Below are 22,114 nucleotides of genomic sequence, written 5' to 3'. Positions count from 1 at the left end.
TCTGAGGTGAGCGTTATTTGCAAACAACAGTGGATCCTTTGCCAAGAAGCTTCTGTGTCACACAGTCTTTCCTTTTCTATAATGGCAAAAGGGCATAATCCTAAAGAAATACAGGCCAAACAGGATGGCAAAAGCCATTTTCTTCCATGATTTGTGGGGATAAGGAGCGATAAATAAGCTTTCCACTCCTTCCATGGCTTCAGAAGGTTAATATATGATCACCTTTGATCACGCCCCATTTCTTTCCAATAATGAAATATTGCTCTAATATCCGTCAGACCACAAATTTGTATCACTAACCATACTTCATTTTCCTGCGGCACACTAAATTTCAAAGCAAAATGAGTAAGTATGTGGATTTCAGAGCACTTAGAACAGTCACCCTTTAAACAGAAAGCTGTTCTCAACTTTTACTAGGAGAGGTGGTGCTCCTGTATATAATTATCTACCATAGTGATATAATCCCCTCTGATATTGCACTTTTTCTTTCCAATAATGACATTTTGTTCTAATATCCATCAATTTTCCCTTTTCTCACTTATACTTTTATATAGAATCCTCTCAGAGGTTGATCTCTTTCCCTCCGTTGATTATTAAAATATTGGCAGAACAATTGCTTATTTGTTCTCCCAAAATGTACATTGTTGATGTAGAATAGCCAATGAGATTTTGCCCCTCTCAATTCAAATTAACCAACATTAATATAAACTGTCAGATTTTGCTAATTTGCCTTCTGAATATTGAGTTTTTGGTGTTTTCTATAACCACACATTGATATTGAAATACTCTGAGATTTTTCCTTATTTTCGCTTATAAACATCAAAGATCACCCAGTTTTTTCTCTAACAATTGAATGATATAAAATCCCCTTAGTCGTGGAGCTAAACTGTTATCCTGGGTCATTACCCCATTAAATTCTTTAGTGAAAAAGTTTCCCCTCACATTTGAGAATCAAATTGTTCCTTGCCCCCGCTATTTTCATTAAAACGGACACATTTTCTGATTAAAGTGACTTGCTCTGCGTTTAATAAACAGCAGAGCCAGGATCCTCCCTTGGACTGCCCAGCCCCCGTTTGCCGCATCCCAGCTGCTTCCCCCTCCCCTACCCAACCAAGCTCCCCACAACCAGCCAGTCACAACCAGCCAGTGTCAATGTGCACTCTCCCAACACGGGAATTGTTCCTCCATTATAGTCTTCACAAACACTTTTGACTCTTCCACTTTTACACGCTCCTCACACCTCTCGATTTCAGGTTACATTATTACGTTTATTTGTGCCCTTGTGTCTATCTTGTGTCTTGCCCATCTTTTGAGTTTTCACCCTTCTCTGTTATTGTGCTTAAGAACAGCAATTCCTCTTCTGTGAGGAATCCATTTCTGTACTTAATACATGAACTTTCTTGCTTTCTCTGCATGTTTTAGTATAATGCTTGGGTTTCTTACAGTTTCTACATATTTGGCCAAACGCTGGATATTTCCTATACTCATCCTGTTTGCCCCATCACTGACATTGTTTCCTGCTTTTCATTTTTCTGTCCCTGACCGATTTAATTTCTGGGAACTTTTCTCTTGTTGGCTTAGCTATAGAGTCAAAGCAACATGCTTTGTGCTTTTCTCTAGACTTTTTGTTTGTATTTGGTTGTTCTGCTGCTTGGCCTATTTTGCCCTTTCTAGTGACAGATTCATCTCCCTTAATAACCACTCACAAACTTTTTTGTTGTTATGCCCTGGGATAATCTGGTCGTTAATGAGAGAATCTTTTAATACTCCAGTCACTGGACTGGCTTTTTAACTTTAAATCTTTGACAAACCCCTCTGTTGTTTTCCCTTCATTCTGTGTTCCTATCCTGAACCATCTAACTCTCATAAGTAACATTTTTTTCCAAGGACACAATAATTCTCGAACATTTTCACTATTTCTGCACAGCGTTCCTCTCTTTCCCCACCACCATCTGGGACTTCTGTGCCTGCCACGGTAAGGAACAATCAATCTTTTATGCTTATCCTTCCGTTTATTTGTCCCTGTGGCTGGTTTTCAATTGCAGCTCAAATTGCTGTTTGAACCTTTTCCAGGCATATTCAGGTTTCCCGGGATTCTCGGGGCTAGTGGAGAAGTTACTCATAGTTGCAAAGCCTCTGTAGCAGCCATCGCAATGTGACCTCTCTCACTGTGTTTTCCAGCATCCTGGGTGCCTTCCACTGCGGGTACCATGGGGTGTCTTTCTGATGAGCAGAGAGGTGTCAAGATAAATCCTTTATTATGGACACTATGTACAACATGCAATGAGGTAACCAAACTCCCGCTTGCTCCATGTAACTGCAGCCTGCAATTGTCCTGTCCTGACCTACTTTGTTTCTGCCTTCAAGCAAAAGGACTGTGCCGCAGGGAAACCAAAGACTTCAGGAAGCGGCGCATCCCTATACTTCCTGGAGGACTGACTCCATGGCACAGCCCCCACCAAAACTGAAACCATCCACCCCACCCGCTCCCCTACTAAGACCATCCTCAAAGGAAGTACACTTGAGGATACTTTGCCTCAGGAGGGCACAGACCCCTTGCCCCACAGCAAGCGCTCCCTTTTTCTTCTATCCCGTGTGGAGTTTCTGGTGGGAAGTTAAAGAGTCCTTCACCTTATAGCTTTTCCCACAGACAGAACATCTGTAGGGTGCCTCTCCTGTGTGGACTCTCTGATGTACAATAAGGGCTGAGCTCTGAGTGAAGCTTTTCCCGCACTCAGGGCAGTCATAGGGTTTCTGCCCAGTGTGTGTTCTCCGATGTCTTATCAGGCCTGAGGTCTGACTGAAGCTTTTCCCACAGTCGAGGCACTTGTAGGGTTTCTCTCCTGTGTGGGTTCTCCGATGCCTAATAAGGCCCGAGCTCTGACTGAAGCTTTTCCCACACTCAGTGCATTTGAAGGGTCTCTCTCCGACATGGATTCTCTGGTGTGAAATCAGTTCTGAGCTCTGCTTGAAGCTTTTGCCGCAGTCAGCGCATTTATAGGCTCTCTCTCCAGTGTGGTTTCTCTGATGTACAATGAGGCTGAATCTTTGCTTGAAGCTTTTCCCACAGTCGGAGCATTTATAGGGTGTCTCCCCGGTGTGGATTCTCTGGTGTGAAACAAGGTTTGTGCTCTGAGTGAAGCCTTTCCCACAGTCATTGCATTTATAAGGTGTCTCTCCAGTGTGGCTTCTATGATGTACAATGAGGCTGAATCTTTGCTTAAAGCTTTTCCCACAGTCGGGACATTTATAAGGTGTTTCTCCAGTGTGGATTCTCTGATGTTTACTAAGGTCTGATCTCTGCCTGAAGCTTTTCCCACAATCAAGGCATTTGTAGGGTCTCTGCCCTGTGTGAATTCTCTCATGTATAATAAGATTTGATGTCTGAGTGAAGCTTTTCCCACACTCGGGGCAGTTATATGATTTATTTTTAGTGTGGATTTTCGGCTGGATCATGGTTTCATTAGGATCCTTCAAACCTCCCCCTTGATGACTGGATTCACCTCGTCTCTTCCTTGGCTGGTTTCCCTTCTGCCTTTCTGACTTGTGCTGACTCCCATGGACTTCTCTTTGCTCAGGTCTCTGGGAAACACTCCCTTTGGATCTTCCCGATAACATCCCGGGTCGTTCCACTGGCTCAGACCCTTCCTGCTGAGGATTCTCCTCCTGGTTCTCACTCACCACCCCACCACCTGCTGGAAAAGAGAGAGAATCCACACATGAGTCATTTCCTGTGCCGGGGAGAAAAGGAATCACAGAAAGGGGAATGGGAAAGGGGAGAAATAAATCCAGATAACTTCTGGGGAGATCAGTCTATCAGGAGCTGAATTTCCCTCCCCTCAAACAAACAAAACCAAGAACCTTTCACCAAAGGCGAAGAGAGGCCAATTTAATGCCATGTCCCAAGTTAAAACTATTGCCAGGCATGAGTGAGGACAGAGAGGAAAATAGTCAACAGGAAGGACCGGAGCAAATGAAACCACATGGAACAGGATTGGGAAGGTACAAAGGGAAAATCTCCCATAGTCCTGAATGAGAAGAAGCCCGTGAGAATGAATGCAGATCAGAGAGGCAGCAAAGGAACCAACCAAGGAGACGGGGAAGTTTGGAGGACCTTAATGAAACCATCATCCAGCCACGAAGCTTCACTAAAGAGAAATGCTATGAACGTGCTGAGTGTGGGAAAAACTTCAGTTGGAGCTCAAGCCTCGTTAGCCGTCAGATGGCCCCTCAGACACTGCTTGCAATTGCAGCAGTGGATCTTTCAAGACAACGGTTATCCTTGAGTAGGACTTTCCATAGAGACCTCAGGCCTGATGCCTGCCCATGTGACAGGAGAGGGCCATGTTGACTGTATCCAGAGGGCACAGACCACTGAATGAGCTATGCAGGTGGACCGTAGAGTGGTGTAAGTGGGAATCACTCCCTGTGAAGGTCAAGACCCTGGTGCTCTCTCAGGTCACCAGCAACATCTATGAAAAGAACCCCTCTTAGTTCCCTTTGGGCCACCCAGGCTAAGAAGAAGTGAAGACTTCAGTTACTGGCTACATCTTCCTGGCCAGTCTGCTACTCTCTGAGAGAACTCTATGGGTGTCAAGAGCCTTGACCAAATTACTTCGTCACTTGGTTCCAGTAACTGCAGTCATGTGAGCCAACAACCCCAAGGACCATGCAGCGGAAGAACTTCTTGTTGTCGTAAAGGAGGGATACCTATTCTACTAGGGTGTGAAGGAGTTTATCGAGTGAATGTATATGTTTTTGGGAAATGGCACCATTAATAGTTCCCGAAATCCCAAATCTGCCATTTATGTCCAGGAGTGCCTCCCATGATAAATACATGCTATTGGGAGCTGCTGTTGTTCGTTGTAAGCCTGGCTCAGTGATCACTTCTGTTGTGATATCACTTGTAAAACTCACGTGCTTTGTGCGTGTCTGTATGGGATTAAGAAGATTAGAATAATAGCTAACATAGTGAGATTTAAGAAGAAAGTATAGTAGCAGTGAAGCTGTGGTTAAAAGAACCAATTTGGTCTCTGTACTTCCCTAAGACTCCTTGGTGGAATCTCGCTTGGTCAGGGTCTAAAGTGAAAAAGGAAAATCATGACCTACACTCACTAAACTGAGGGTATGTCTACACTCAAAACACTACAGTGCTGCTGCTGTAGTGCTTCAGTGTAGACATAACCAATGCCAATGGGAGGGGTTCTCCCATCAGCATAGGTACTGTTACTGGTAAACATTCCTGAAATTACAGGACTCAACCTCCCCAAGAGGTGGCAGCCAAGTGGACAGAAGAGTTCTTTCGTTGATCTAGCATTATTTACACAAGGATCTAGCTTTTTTCTTTTGTCAGTCTCAGGATTTGATTAGCTGCTGCATTAACCTGACATTATAAATTTGATCATCCACGCCGATGTCATTGTTAACCCATCGGTGTACTGAGTAAGTCCAGGTGTACATTAGAAACTGACATTGGTTTAACTACGTCACTTGGGGGTGTGAAAAATCCACACCGCTGAGTGACATAGTAACAACAGCCTAACCCCCGGTAGACAACACTATGTAGACAGGAGAATTCTACCGTCGACATAGCTACTGCCTTTTGGCGTAGCTCTGAAGTGCTATGGCAACATAGTGCACTGATCCCGTGTTTGAAGCATAGACCAGCCCCAAGTCTCAATAATGACCTTAATTTGATCATTGTGTTGTCTAATTCTAAATTAGTTTAATGAAGTTATGGTAGTTTTAGCCTCAGTGTTTAATTTGAATATTTCCTGGCTTATCTTTTCTAATGAAAACCATAATGAACCAAAATGAAAATGCACATAGCACTGATTTATTCTTTCCAGTTGCAATGTGGGTACACAATCACGAGGAATCTAAATTAGCTGAGCTACCTGAGACCCAGCAAAAGAGATGAGGAGTGAGCTATTCTTCCTAAACTGGAATGAATAAGGGAGGAAACTGACCTGGTTTGGGGCATTTTACATTCAACCTCTACAGCTTAAGAACTGAGGAAATTCCCCGAGGAGACAACAGATGTAGAACAAATGTTGTATTAGGAATTGACTGTATTTGGAAAGAAGAAACCTACTGAGGTAAAAACTTCAATGAGAAATAAAGACTCCACTGACATTTGAATTTCCAGAAACATTGCCCCATTCCTCCAGAAACAAGGAGAAAATCCCTCCAACTGCAGCTATTTCAAGAATAATCTCAGGGCATATCTACAGTACAAAATGAAGTCGACCTAATTTACATTGGCATACAGCTGCTGCAGTAATTAGATCGCTTGTGTGTGTCTTTACGCTTTCCTCCTTGCACTTCCCGATACGATTCCACTTCCTCGGGTCTTCCCTGCTAAGGATTCTGCTCATTCTCACTCACCATCTTGACAGCTGCAGGACCAGAAAGGAGATCCATACAGAAGTCATTCCCTGTGCTGGAGGAAAGGGAACCTCAGAAAGGGGACTGGGAAAGGGGGGGAAATAAACTGAATTAACTGTGAGAGAGATTAAAAATCAGGAGCTGAATCCTTCCCCCAGATTGTTCTTCAGAAGACAGAGAGGAGGGAACCAGTTCTGCCTCCATATATCATCTGAACACTCAGAGAGAAGGGAATTACTGCCAGGTATCATTCAGGATGGGTGGGAAGCCATGGGTGATATCTGCTCGGAGGATAGAATATCTGCTAGGAACAATCCTGACCTGGGTGAGATAAAACTGGAGGAGCTAATGAGGCCTTTATGGGAATCCCAGCTGATTACATCAATGATGGACAGTTTCTGTATCACTTTAACCGATTCCTCACCTGTGCAGGTTTTTCTCAGGGGCTCCCTTTCCTCAGATTGCTGAGAATCTGGGACGCACAGCTCTTTTCTCCGTTTCCTCCAGGAGATCATGTCGGGTTTGGAAATTGGAAAACCTGCTCCAAGGGAAGAAAACAGGCCAGATCAAGATTTCACAATTATGTAGCCCTTTACATTTGTCTTTGTTGAATTTCATTTTGTTGTCTATAGCCCAGTTCTCCAATTTATCAAGATCTCTCTGAATTTCAGCTCTGTCCTCCAAAGTGTTTGAAACCCCCCTAGCTTTGTGTCATCTGCAAATTTGATCAGTATGCTCTCTATTCCTACAGCCAGGTCATTAATAAAGATGCTAAATGACACCAGACCCGGAAGAGATCCCTGTGGAACCCCACTTGAGAACTCATTCCAAATGTGTATCATTCCATTAATGTTTGGGGTTGTTTAATCAATTAGATATCCACTTAATGGTAGTTCTAAGGAGCCAGCATTTCCCCAGCTTACTTACCAGAATGTCATGTGAGACTGTGTCAAAAGTCTTGCTAAAGTTTTGGTATATTATGTTCACTTCTTTCCCCCATCCACCAAACCAGTTATCTTGTCAAAAAAGGGAATCAAGATGGTTTGGCATGATTTGTTCTTAGTAAATACATTCTGAGTGCTAGTGATCACCCCTGTAGCCTCCAGATGTTTGCAAATTGAATGTTTTATACATTGCTCTAGTAACTTTCCAGGTTTTGAGATCAGGCTGACTGGTCTATAGCTCACCGGCTCCTCTTTCTTCCCCTTTTTAAAGATGGGCACTATATTAGTCCTTCTCCTCTCTTCCGGCACCTCTCCTGTCATCCATGAGTTTTCAAATATTATTGACAGTGACGCCGAGATTTCTTCAGCTAATTCCTTTAGTACCCTCAGATGAATAGCATCCGGCCCTGCTGACTTGAATTGATTCAAATTAGTCAGATGATCTCTGACATGTTCTTGACTTATCATGATCTGCAACCCTTCCCTTCCCCTTTATTGTCTATGATAACTTCGCTAGTCGTCAGGTCATCTTATTTTTTGTGAGAAGACTGAAGCAAAGCAGGCATTGAGCAGCTCCACCTTCATATCACCTTCCGTTACCAGCTCACCGTCACCCTTGAACAACAGACCCACACCAGCCCTGACCTTTCTTTTTTCTCTGACATATTTGAAGACCCCCTTCTTGCTGACTGTAACATTCCTTGCCAGCTGGAACTCATTCTTTGCCTTGGTTTTCCTGATTTTGTTCCTACATGCTCATGCTATTCCCATGTATACATGCCCATGTACATATCCCCCTCCTTCCATTCCCTGTATGTATCTCTTTTGGTTTTTAGATAGCTAAAAAGCTCCTTATGCAGCCACATCAACCCCCTGTGACTCTTCTTATATTTCCTCTGCATCGGAATAGCTTGATATGAACCCCTAGCATGACATCTTTTAGGAACTGCCAGTCCCCTTTGACTTCTTTTCTTCCCAATTGGTCTCTCCGTGGGACATTGCCTACTATTTCTCCGAGTTGGTTGAAATCTACCTTTCTGAAGTCCCGTGTCCTTGTTTTGCCATTCTCATGTCCTCTTTTCCTTCGGATTTTAAATTCTATCAGCTACAACCACTTCCTCCCAAGTCCCCGACCACCTTCACGTTTGCAATGAATTCATCCTAGTTGGTCAAAACCAGATCCAAAAGAGATGATCTCCTAATTGTTTCCTCAACTTTCTGAATCAAAACGTTGTCCCCTACACATGCTGAGAAGTTACAGGACATATCATGTTTTGCTGTATTTGTCTTCCAACAGATATCAGGGAAGCAAAAATCCCCCATTAATACTAACTCATATGTTAGCTAATCCTGTTACCTCCTTGAAGAATGACTCATCCACTTCTTCTTGATTTGCTGATCTATAATAGACCCCTCGCCACATAACATCGTTACTATTCTTTTCCCTTTTTATTCTCACCCAGGTACTCTCAGTTAGTTAATTAGTACAGTGGTTCTCAACCAGGGGTATGTGTACCCCTGGGATATGCAGAGGTCTTCCATGGGATACATCAACTCATTTAGATATTTGCCTAGTTTTACAATAAGCTACATAAAAAACACTAGCAAAGTCAGTACAAACTAAAATTTCATACAAGCAATGACTTGTTTATACTGTTCCATAGACTATACACGGAAATGTAAGTACAATATTTATATTCCAATTGATTAATTTTTTTAATTATATGGTCAAAATGAGAACGTAAGCAATTTTTCAGTAATAGCCTGCTGTGACACTTCTGTATTTTTATGAGTGATTTTGTAAGCAAGTAGTTTTTAAGTGAGGTGAAACTTGGGGTACGCAAGACAAATCAGACTGCTGAAAGGGGTACAGCAGAGTACAGTATATATCCCCTATGCATATAGCTATTTGAACACTAACACAATACCCTGCGCTCCTAGAGACTGTATATAAACCCAACATCCCTATACAGATACAGCACCTTGTAACTAGAATTATAGAAGATGAGGGTTGGAAGGGACCTCAGAATGTCATCTAGTCCAACCTCCTGCTCAAAGCAGGACCAACCCCAACTAAGTCATCCCATCCAGGGCTTTGTCAAGCCGCAGCTTAAAAACCTCTAAGGATGGAGATTCTACCATCTCCATAGGGAACCCACTTCAGTTCCTCACCACCCTCCTAGTGAAAAAGTTTTTCCTAATATCCAACCTAGACCTCCCCACTGCAACTTGAAACCATTGTTCCTTGTTCTGTCATCTACTACCACTGAGAACAGCCTAGCTCCATCCGCCCAGGAACCCCCTTTCAGGTAGTTAAAGGCCGCTATCAAATCCCCCCTCATTCTTCTCTTCTGCAGATTGAACAAGCCCAATTCCCTCAGCCTCTCCTCAGAAGTCTTGTGCTCCAGCCCCCTAATCATTTTCGTTGTCTTCCGCTGAACCCTCTCCAATTTGTTCACATCCTTCCTGTAGCGGGGGCCCCAAAACTGGACACAATACTCCACATGTGGCCTCACCAGAGCAGAATAGAGGGGAATAATCACTTCCCTCCATCTGCTGGCAATGCTCCTACAAATGCAGCCCAGTATGCTATTAGCCTTCTTGGCAACAAGGACACTTCTGCAGCACCTGCACATGTGCACATCTGGCAACCTGCTACTGGACAGGAAAGGAGACGGCTGGCAAAGGGAGCATGGGAGGAGCAATTCTCCCAATGCAGCATGTCGCGTCCCCCCCACCCCCATCCTGGGTGGCTCACACTCGGCTTTGACACAGACTCACAGGGACCGTTTCTTTTTTTTACACTTGCCTAGCTCATCCTGCCAATAGGATCTGATTGGATTGAAGCTTTGTCTCCGCTGGTGCTGCAGAAAGGAGCATGGTGTGTGTAAGGTACATTTCTATGGCACCCACATACACACACCCCTCATTGCCAGGGGCTTCACGCCTTGCAGCCTGGGATTTTGCACTCCCTTGAGTGGTGTGGTTTAGCCGACCTAATTTTCTAGTGTAGACCAGACCATAGATTGCTAGCTGTTTGGGGCAGGGACTGTCTCTTGCCCTGTCTGTGTGGAGCTTGGTTGGCAGGGTCTGGGCAGTGCCTAGCACAATGGGATGTCCTCAGCTTTAGTCGTTACTGCCACAGAAATGAACAATAACGACCACTGCACATATACACAGCACAGCCCATATACTGCTAGCATAGACACCATGGTCTATGGCACCTACTGACACACCAAGGATGTCTGGTACATTTCGGTAGCAGGTATAGCCACACAGCCCATGGGACACCTCCGCAGCATCTGCAATCATATGCACTGGCTTCTCCTGCCCTTTCATCGCCCATACAGACTAAATGCAAGAGAGGCCTCTTCCCATGTGAGTGTATGCATACAAGTGCTACAGAAATGCACGTTACACCACGTCTATATTTCTATAGCTCCTATACACGCCCCCCCACGGAGACGCAGAGGTATCGCCTATTTCTAGAGCTCCTATAGACTAGCACTGTACAACACATACTCACATGCAGGAGTTCCCATTTCCTTTAAAAAGCTGGGGGTGGGTGGTGTCTCTGAAACAGAGCTAGCATTGTTGGTATTCACTAGGGACAGCTGTGCCCGCTCTACGGTACTTCTCTGGCCCCCCAAAACTTAATACCTGAGCACCTCACAATTTTTAGTGTATTTATCCCCACAACAGCCCTGAGAGATAGGAGAGTGCTGTTAGCCCCATTTCACAGGTGGGAAACTGACGCCCAGAGAGGCTACAGGCTACTAGCGGAGTTATGCTGGTATAATATCAGTTAGGGGTGTCATTTTTTTTACCTCCATATACTTATACTGCTAACGGTGCTAACATGGATGCAGCCTGTATCCACAAAGCAGCCTCAGCCCAGTTCACTTCCCAGACGGAACCTAGCTCTGCATTTATTTCTCCTGCTGCCCCCATCCGTCTCCTTCCCCCCCTTCCCTCCACCTCTGGCTGAGAGACTTGGTCATTCGTCCTTTCCCAGGGGCGTTCGTTCACCCGCAGCTGGATCCGGACTTACCTGGCGTCTCCGGCTCGGGAGCTGGTGTCGGCAGAGCCCGGGGCTGCCCCAGGGGCTGGGCGCGCAGAGGGGGCTTTAGTGCAGGTCTCTGCCTGGCCCAGACCTCACTGGGGAGCAGCAGCTACTCAGCCCGGCCTCCCTGCTCACAATGGAGGCATAGGTGCTGGAGCTGGGAGTGCAGGGGGTAGGGACAGCAGCTCCCCCCGGCTTGGAGTGGTTTCCATCACAGTTTGGTTCAATGGCTCTCAGCCCCCCCAGCTACAAATTGTTCCAGCCCCCCCTGGATGGAGGCAGCAGTTTCTTCCCACAGCTCGGCTTAGGAACAGTGCAAATGCAGGCACCACACAGTTTCTCCCTCCTATGCCCATTAATTTCCTTGCAATGCAGCAGCGCCTCCCAGCCCAGCCCTCTGCCCCCTTCCTGTCTCCCCCTGCCCGGCCCCAGCTGCAACCGACTGCTCTCAGGCTAATCCAACCCCTTCCTGTGTCCCTGGATGCCCCTCCCTGGCCTTGAGACCGGCTGCAACTACAGCCCAGAGCATCTGACCGCAGAGATTAGAGTTCCCCTGGGGAAAACTGGGGTGTGACAAGGACTAAAGCCCCCCCTCTCCTCCCCAAGCATCCCCATCCCCCTGCAGCTGCAGAACTGTCAGATGGTCCTCCCCAGGGATGAGGAAAAGTTGCAATGATCTGGCTGAGCATGCTCAGTAACATCGGCTGAAGGCAGCTGCTGCCCTCACCTGCCCTCGGCCTCTGCGCCTGGCTGTGAATGGGAGGTGAAGGAGAGGGGGGGGAGAAGGGGCAGGATTTGTGCAAGGGCCAAGGTGCACCCAGAGGAGGGTGAAATAGGCAGAGAGAGAGGCCGAGAGACAAAATCGGAGGGCAGGAGCTGGGTTTAGACAGGCCAGCTGCCGTGGTTGCCAAAATAGTGTGTGGGTGGCAGAGGGGTTTGTGGTCTCACTGGACGGGTCATCTCAGCACCCCCCATCACCCACACACACCCACACACTCCCCAGGGCCAAGTGTAAAAGGCAAAGTGCAGTCCCAGCGTCCAGATGCAGCAGCCCGGCTCTAGCTGAGTTGCCAAAGGTAACTGGATTCAGGGAAATATGCCACACTCCCTACAACTGTTCATCATCATCCTCTGGCTCCTCAAGGAAAGGAGGGGGTGGAAGAATACGCAGAGGAGGCTCTCAGGGTAGGGACTGTTGTGGGTGTCGCGCTCCACAGATCTGAAAGCCAGCATGTGTCAGCACGCACCCCACTGCCTTCGCTGTGCTGGGGTGTAGCGGCGCTGAGCGGTTAATTGAAGTATGGGAGGAGAGGGGCGGGTGTATTTGGAAGGATCAGTTATGGCCCTTTCCCGTGCTGAGCTCCATAGGCTGTGAGCACAAGAGGGGTCTCCTTGACGTGGGGACGGTCAGCAGTCTGGTGGCAGACCTCTGTGATCTCCAGGACTTAGCGAGGGCTAAGTGATGGCAACATCCCAGAAGGAACGCTTAGGGCAAAGGGGTAATATTTCACCAGTCTGGGGTGGCTTGCATGGAGTAGGCTCCATGGCGGAGTGCCGGCAGTGCCTGTTTGCTACACCTGGCCTAAAGCCAAGTGGTGTTGGAGCAAAATGAAGCAGTTAGACTTTATCCTGCCATGCTTGTGTGCTCTTTTCCCAGTGCACTCTGTAAGGGGAGAGTGTGGGGCAGAGCCATAACCTGGGCATGGCCAGGTGGGCAACCCCCAGGCCACTCTGCTGCAGGGATGGAAAAAATGGGGCAGAGAAAGAAAAGGGGAAAAACAGTAGCGGCTGCAAATATTCTTGCTCGCCGCAGGTGCTAAAATGCCCTAGTTACAGCTCTGATGTTGGGACCCTGTGATAAAGAGGGGAGAGACAAGGTTGCATTGGAGCGGGAGGGGGTATGTTCCTTAATTGTGTATTTCCTGGTTTTCAGAGACTTCCATTTAACCAGAGCCTGGGAGGGCCCATGGCACCACTAGAAAAAGTTAATGCTTCGATAACAAAGTTTGGGGGCAGGACATGGCCCACCAAAGTCACAACCACAACTCGATAAGCCACCACGGGCTGCTTAACAAAAAGGGCCAACCGCTGATTTTAAATGGTAGCCACTTCTCTCCCCTTAGCCGAAATTGCGTATTCTCACAGATTAAAAGGGTGGCTATTTTCTGCGTATCTGGCCGTAAAGCTCCCAAAGACCGGGTGAAAGCCTGCTCCCGCCAGCAAGGTGGAAGGTTTTCTAGGCTCACCCGTCTCCCCATGCTGCTGCTGCACCAAGAGGAAAAGTGAAGTCAGAGGAGTGCAGGGGAGTGTGACGCGGGGAAGAGGCGAGACTTGTGCAGTGCAGGGTACCGGGGTTTTCAGCCTTGCCTCCCCAAATGCCGCACAACCACACTCCCCCCAATGACTCCATGTAAGTCCCTGCACTGTTCCTGCATCCTCTGCCCAGCTCCCTGTCCTATGGCCCCCTTCCTTCATAGTGCATCCCTCTGTGAGGAGGGCAGCGGCGGGAGACCCAGTCTGCGCTGGCCAGGCAGAGAGACAGGAAGCCCCTGATCTTACAATACACATTAGCTGCTACCTCCCCACTTTACAAATAAGTTAAGAGAAAGATTGCACAAGGTCAGTGGAGATACAGGGGGCAGTAGACCCCACTGGTGAAATTCCCGCCCCACTAAAATTGATGTGAATTTTATCCTCCGCTTCAATGGGGCCAGGATTTTCCTCCAGATCGCCAATATGCTAGACCTCAGTTTTAGCCACTCAGCCGGGCTGCCTTTCAGATTGATTGTTCCACAGATAAGCGCTTCGGTGAGCCTATCTCTAACCAGCACACCACCCTGCCTTCCCAGACCCAGGGACAGCATTCCTGATCTCCCGTTTTCTACTGCTGCAGCTGCTGTTGGGTGTATCCATTTTCCAGACATCCAGGAGAAGCTATGGCATGTTTTGGGAGGCGAGTGATGATGGAGACGCCTTCTCAGAGATTCCCTGCAGCTGATTGGTTATGGTATCACAGCTAAATATGACCGGTTACTCTTAGTGTTGTTACATTTGGTAAAGCACCCTGGGGCCCCTTACCTGGGACCTTAGCACTGTCAAAGCAGATAACCTCCCAACTGCATGGAACATGTGACACTCAATTGATACCAGGGTATCTGGGGGACTGGGAGTCTCCCATTACACTTGCCCAGTGGTTCTTCATTTATTTGTCATATCCGCCAGCGGCAGTGAGAGTCTGGTCAATACCTTGAGTCCCATCCTACCTGTTGGGACAAGGTGAATGTGAGGCTGGACATTTGGCTCCAGGACAAACTCCCCAGCAGGTCTCTGAAACTCTTACCTGAGTCGTCTCCACTGCAGCTATTTCCCTTCCCCATCCCTTGGGAGGAAGCGACAATCTGGAGCGAAACATGGAGGTTATTCTGCTGCCTGTCAGGATGAGAAGGATGCTTGGGAGATTTCAGAAGAGGCTTTAAAGGTTGCCGTGACCAGCCAACTTTCACAGAACACAGCACATTTATTGGAGGACAAAAGCATTACAGAGAACACATATCATAAAACAACCACCGATCTACATGCACGCTAACTTCTCAGCTATCAGATGTCTTCCACATGGAGATCTCCAGTCCTCCCAACCCTTCCAGCAAGGTTCTGCCCTCTTGGTTACTATCTCAGGCCAACTTTGGGGATCACAACAAGAGACGTCAGTCAGTCCATGCTGTCCCTTTATACCACAAGTTCCTTCTTAGGCCTTTTGAACCTGGTCTGAACCAGTCTGTGCAATTCACCCCAAACAATGCTGCCTCTCTGGGGTTGTTTACCTGTCCTGAGATCTTCAGAAATTACCCACTTCTGGATTTAGTACCTGGGGGAAGCTCAGTAACTCTCCTACGTGGAGCTATCATATTAAACCCTAATTCCCCAAGGTACATCTAACATTTACAGATACAAAATGCCTATGGCACATATCAAGACAATAATCTTTCGAATTTTCCATGCTTCCAAGGTCTTGCATCTGTCATAGAAGATGGCTCCACAGCCACCTCCTTCAGTCTCCTGATGCAGGATTAACGAAAAACAATTCTTTCGTCAACCTCGGGATTGGAGAACCTGCAGTGTTCATTTGATTTGAAATTGACGATCCAAAAAAAAGTGTCACTGTTAATCCAGTGATGATGCATTGATCCAATCTCTGTTGTAAATTTGAAACAAGACCATGATCAAATCCATTTTAGTTTAGTGAAGTTAGGGTGAAACCTTCAAAGAGAAATAAAGACACCCTGAAACAGAAGCATGAGACCTTGCCTCTCCCCGGCTATCCACAGACAAGGGGAAAATCCCTCCCAGGGAAGCTATTTCAGGGATAATTCCCCCGTCAGTGGATCCCGTTTGGAAACAGGGACAAGGAAATCCAGCTACAACCATTCCCTTCAGCTCAGTAAAACCCTTCCATGACAGAGAGAGCCAAGAAGAGACAGGAGAGTGTCAGAGAATTATTATAATGAAATTTTCCCTCCCCGGCATCTCTGTCTTCCTGATCAACTGAACCCACAGTAGTTAGTGACCCCTCACAGCTCCACAAGGAGGCAGGCGTTCATTATCATCCCCCTTGTAGAGATGGGAGGAACGGGCCCACAGAGAGGCGGGGAAGGGAGTGGTACAAAGTCACACAAGGAGACGCTAGCAGAACTGGGGTTGAACCCAGGAGTCCTTACTGCCATTCTCTCTGCCCTCAGCCCATCCTAACCACTAGCCATCACTCCACTTGGATCTGAGAATAGTTCCCAGGAATCCTGAGCACCAATAGCCCCTGCTCTCACTATTACACAGGAAGCGTGGAATCCTTTCTGGGGAATGTCTTCCCATGAGGTCTCCAATCTCCATCCCCCACCCCCTTGCATCTGCAGAGACATCAGAGAAACTGAGCATCACCCTGACATCCTCTCTCTCCAGATCAGCAGCTCTTACTGCCTTAGAGCTACAGCCCTGCAGAGCCCCTCGCTGCTCCCCTCAAAAACGTCCCTTACCCCTCACCCCAAGGGGCCTTTGGAGTTGCAGGGATGACTCAGAGACAAGCTACAAAGGGACATTTTTACCTCCTTTCTAAATTGGAAAGTGTGTGTGGAACCCACCAAAACTTTTCCCCACTGATCCCCCAATACCTGCTCCCCCCAGACCCTGAATCGACCCATCTATCAAGTACCCAATGTTCCCTCCTTCCCTCGCCCCCACCAACCACCCTCCAATGAAACCCAAATCAGCCACCTGCTTCCTGCCCCTGTCCAGATCATCCGTAAATGCAGCACATTTACACTTTGCTTCAGTGGGACACAGACCCATCGTCCCACCGGGAGAGCTCCCACCGCCTTCTATTCTGCGTGCAGTTTCTGGTGGGACATTAGAGAATCCTTCCCCTTGTAGCTTTTCCCACAGACAGAACATTTATAGGGCATCTCTGCTGAATGGATTCTCTGATGTCTAAGAACACCCCAGCTCTGACTAAAGCTTTTCCCGCATTCAGAGCAGTTATAAGGCTTCTCTCCTGTGTGGATTCGTCGATGTCTGATCAGTTGCGAGCTGTTACTGAACCTTTTCCCGCAGTCGGCGCATTTGTAGGATCTCTCTCCGATGTGGATCCTCTGATGCACGATGAGGCTGAATCTTTGCTTGAAGCTTTTCCCACAGTCGGGGCATTTATAGGGCGTCTCTCCTGTGTGGATTCTCTGGTGTGAAACAAGGTTTGAGCTCTGCGTAAAGCTTTTCCCACACTCGGGGCATTTATAGGGTGTCTCTCCTGTGTGGAGTCTCCGATGTTTACTAAGGTCTGAGCTGCGTTTGAAGCTCTTCCCACAGTCGGGGCATGGATAGGGTCTCTCCCCTGTGTGGATTCTTCTATGTGAAATAAGGGATGAGAAATTAGCAAAACATTTCCCACACTCAAGGCAGCTATAAGGTCTCTCTCCTGTGTGGACCGCGCGATGTGAAATAATGTCTGAGTTCAGCATGAAGCTTTCCCCACAGTCGGGGCATTTATAGGGTCTCTCCCTCGTGTGGATTCTCTGATGTACAAGGAGGTTTGATAGATGAGCGAAGTTTTTCCCACACTCGGGGCAGTTATATAGTTTCTCTTTAGTGCAGACTCTGGGCTGGACGAGGATTTCATTAGGATCCTCCAAATCTCTCCCTTGGCAAGTGGATTCATCCATTTTCTTCCTTGCCTGGTTGCCCTTCTGCCGCTCTGACCTGCGCTGAGGATCATGGTCTTCTGCTTGCTTAGGACTCTGGGACACGTCCCCTTTGGATTGTCCCGATACTGACCCAGGTGGTTCCATTTGCTCAGGACCTTCCTGCTGTGGATTCTCCTCCTTGTTCTCACTCTTCATCCCCTCACCTGCTGGGGCAGAGAATGCATACATGAAACATTCCCTGGGCCATGGAGGAAGGAACCCTCAGAGGGGGAATGGGAAAGGGGGGGACAAACCAAAATAATTGCTGGGGAGACTGAAAAATCAAAACCCGAATCCTCCCACCCCATAAAAAAATCCTTCCCCAGGAGAGTGGAGGAGACCAGTTCTGCCTCCATATCCCATGTGAACACATAACGACAAGACAGCCTGACATCAAGGTGGATGGAAAGCCAGGAGTGATGCCTGCCAGTGGATACCTGCTGAGGACAATCCTGACCTGGGTGAGATGAAGGCAGAACTGGGGAGCTCACACAGCCCTTCTGGGAATCTCAGTGACAGATAATTTCTGCAGCCGTTTAAGCAATTCCTCACCTGTGTTCATGTTTTAAGGATCTCCCTTTCCTCAAAGCCCTGGAGAGTCGGGATTCACGGCTCTTCCTCCTGTTCCAGCCGGAAGATCACAGTGGGTTTGGGAACTGGAAAGAGAACAGGTGAGACCAGGGTTTTACCAGTTAGTCTCAGACCGCATTGTTTCCCGTCGTCTTGAGTGTGTGGGAAAATATTCCTGGAGACCCTCTGGCGGGGCCTGATGGTTCCTGATTGATGTGCAGGCTCCCAGGTAGGAGATTCAGGGAGCGCCACACACTGGGGGATGTTATGACTCCGGCACAGCAGTTGTACCATTTCTTATCCCTTTCTGAACCTGTCAAGACCAATGCCCTGTCCCACATGGACCCAATCCTGGGAAGGGCGGGGCACGCAAAATCTGTGTGCCTTGGTTTAAAGACACAGTACAACCCATCTGCCCCATTCCCACCTACTTTAAAATATCACTCTTAAACCAAACATTTTGGTTTCAGGAAAAAATTTCCAAAAGATCACACAGAATGCAAGGAACACAGGACACGCTGTCTTGAAAACTGCCTACGGCAGGGCTCAAACATGCAGTGCATAGATCAGAGTCCATAACCACAGCGTATCACCCAGGGGCTGTAACAAGAGATGGTCTAGAAAGCCTCTCGCTTCGACAGTGCGCAGGTCTTGCTTCACATGGGAATTTCACTCTTAAGTGCATCACTTTGGCACATGATGACCTGACGTTCTAGACTCTGCTGTTAATAACTTTTTAAATTCGGCTTCCCCAATAGGACACTGGGGGGCCACCCGCTATCTGAGATAAATCCCAAGTGACTGAGATCAATTTAAGGAGGGATCAGATCCAGAATACAAGTCCTAGGAGTGTACAAAAGCTTGTTACTTGAATGAGACTTTTTTTTTTGGTAAAATATTACTTTTTCAGGGTGGCTTACTCCGGAAATCCTTGCTCAAATGATCCCAAATTTGAACACTACCATGACCCCACTACTCAGATGAGGCTCAGAAAATTTCAAGACAATCTGATCCAGCATGTTAATTGTATTGCTCTCAGAATAGTCCACTTTTAAACAGAAAATGGCGCTGAACCTTAATGACAGCAGAGTTGATGCTTTGGTATATTTAGGCTTGGCAGAATTCAATTTTCATTTCGTTATAATTCTGATGGCTAATACTGGAGTTTATTTTAAAGCATGTCTGAGATTTTTATCTATTTCAATTTTCACATTTGCATGAAATTAGGGGGTGGCCAGGCAATCATTTAAAGACAGCAGATGCTCAGATTCAAAAAGTTAAATTATAAACCACTAAAACATAAGCTGTCAGCATCACATGTCATAACATACAAAGTAAATATCCTTAAATCCACAAATCACACCTGGTTTTACCGTTCACTCGCTAGTTCATTTGTAAGAAGCCTAATTCAAAAGGCTGGATCAGTGGATTTTTTACTCTAATAAGTTTTCAAACAGCATTTTTCTTACTCTGCCTCGCTGTAAATTTTGATTATTATAGATGGACATTTTTTTGGTTGGTTTGTGTCTGTACGGTGAAATCGAAGTTTACTGACATTTACCAGTCAATGTGCATCCTTCCACCCTAGCTACATTGCTGTATGAAGAGAGAAAGAGACAGGCCCTAATGGTTGTGGGGTAGCAGGGTAGATGTCATGTAACCCATCCCTGACCCACCACCCCCTAGCCAGCCACTTTCCTGTATCTACCCTCATACACCTGTCTGTCAGTATGTCCACAAAGCAAAACGCCCCCCTGCAGCAGCGGGTCTGAGTCTCAACTGACCTGGGCTTGCACTATGGGGCTAAATAGAGCAGTGTAGACAGTCCAGTTAGGGCTGGAGCTTGTGCTTTGAAACGAGGTGAGTGAGGAGGATCTCAGAGCCGGGGCTCCAGCCCGAGCCTGAATGTCTACACTATGTTTAGCCCTGTAGGGTGAACCCAAGTCAGCTGACTCAGGCTCTGAGACTCACTGCCGCAGGGTTGGGGGGGTTTTTTGTGCTGTGTAGACACACCCTGTGAGTTCAATCTGTCTGTTACCACTGGTGTCCCCCATTCACTCCACATCCAGAGCAGCCCCCAGCGCCTTTGGAGACAGTCCAATGTCCATTCTTTGTATCAGTCTGATCTTTGTCCAGACAGAGCAATCTCAGGGTCAGGGCAACCTGGTACTCTGGGGAGAGCTCTGCCCCAGGCTGCATGCAAAGGAAGAGACTTGACTGCACTGCTGGGAAAATGCCTGGTCACTTTACCACAGCACAGACCTGGCTCTGGCCTGGAGTGTGTTTCCCAGACCTGTAGAAGAAGAGATCTGCTCTGGGCAGCTGGAAAGCTGGACTCTCACCAGCAGCAGCTGGTCCAATAAAAGATCTCACCGCACCCACTGTGTCTCTCTAACCCAGAAAGACATTTTCACCAAGTGCCAGAGAAGGGCAGAATCCCAGGGGCGGCTCTGCGGGATCCCCCGGCACCGCCCCGGGGCAGCTCGTTCCCAGCAGGGCGGGGACCAGGCAGGGGCAGGAACCGGCTTCTCCTCGCTCCGCTCCTCACCTGGGCCCGGACAGTCAATCTGCCCCGGGGCTGCAGTGATTGGGGCTGGGCAGGGCCGGGAGCCGGGAACCTCCCTCCCCGCTCATCGCCCCTCTGCCCCTGCCAGCCTCCCCCTGCCTCCTCCTGCCCCCTCCTCCCCTCCGGCCGGGAGACTCGCTCCCTGGCCCCTTCCCGGGGCTGGCTCGGCCCCTGCAGGCGCTAAGGGCAGCAGAGCCCGGCTGTGTCCGGGAGGGCAGCAGCTCCGGGACCCGCAGAGCCCCGGGAGCAGAGCTGGGGCGAGGAGGGGCCGTGGGGGCAGAGTCACTTTCCTGCCCGGCCCCGGCCCGTTCCCCGGGGCTCCCCTCACCTGCAGCCTCCGGCTCGGGAGCTGGGGTCGGGGCTGCCCCAGGGGCTGGTTCCCCGCGGAAAGTCCCCCGGGCTGGGCGCAGAGGAGTTAATGCAGGTCTCAGCCCGGCCTCCCCGATCACAATGGAGGAGGCCGCGGCAGCTTCTCCTCCGAGCCCTGCGCACGAAGCAGCCCGGAGCGGCGCGCCGTCTCCTCTCATTAGTATTTCGCTCCTGTGGCAGCAGCTGACTCACACCCCGCCCCTGCCAGCCCCGGATACAACCGCTCTCAGCTGATCCGGCCGCTTCCTGGCTGTGTCCCTGGACACCAACCCGGGCTGCAGCAGGCCCCAAAGCCCAGGGCGTCTATTTGCAGGGCAAGAGCCTAGGGGAATGAGGGTGTGAAATGGACTAAAACCTTCCCCTTCAGGCCGGACAGGCTGCCCGTGGGCAATGTATGTTTCACTTCAGATCTGCCCAGCCCAGCCGCCCCCCTGGGGAAATTTGCTCCTTTACCTGGGAGATCTGCTGCTCTCTTCTCTTGCCATCCGACTCTGCCTCCTACTCTAAGAAACCCTGGGAGGGGGAGGATACAAGTTGTCACGAATGGGATGAGCCATCCTCAGTGGCAGCTGAAACAAATTGCGGGTGGCAGAGGGGTTTTGTTGTGTTCCTTCCCCCCTGGGGCAGCTCCACACCCTGCCGAAGGAGACTTGAGTCGGTGAAATATTTGACACACCCGCCGCCCTAAAGCTTGTCATCCTTTTTCGTGTATGTTGTTGGTTTTGGGTCAGTTTACGTGGATGTGACAAGTCTGCAGTTGGCCTCGGAGCAGCTCAGAAGTTGGTCTTATCTGCTCTCCTGGTTCTCTGACTGATAAGTTTCCTGTAATCCACTGGAAGGGGAATTCCACACCACTGATTTATTTTAAAAATGGTGTTTTTATTATTCCCATTGTCCTTTGCACTCCATCATTTACTTTACTAAACACAGTGCAGGTGTATGCTATCTTATTTAAGGTCTAGTTTTAATGGGGAAAAATGATGGAGAA

The 22,114-nt window shown here is 48.2% G+C and overlaps 1 pseudogene; it reads right to left on the bottom strand.

Annotated features, from left to right (window-relative positions):
- The window catches only part of LOC137142555 (zinc finger protein 850-like), a 31,725-nt pseudogene extending 10,581 nt beyond the window's left edge, over nt 1-21,144 (bottom strand).
- Nucleotides 21,145-22,114: the final 970 nt, after the last annotated feature.

This window comes from Emydura macquarii, unplaced genomic scaffold, assembly GCF_026122565.2.
Source record: "Emydura macquarii macquarii isolate MOO-44397 ecotype Brisbane River unplaced genomic scaffold, CSIRO-AGI_Emac_v2 contig_3231, whole genome shotgun sequence".
NCBI classification, from domain to species: Eukaryota; Metazoa; Chordata; order Testudines; family Chelidae; genus Emydura; species Emydura macquarii.
Note: the sequence above shows the minus strand (reverse complement) of the source record. Positions and strands in the feature narration are given on the sequence as shown.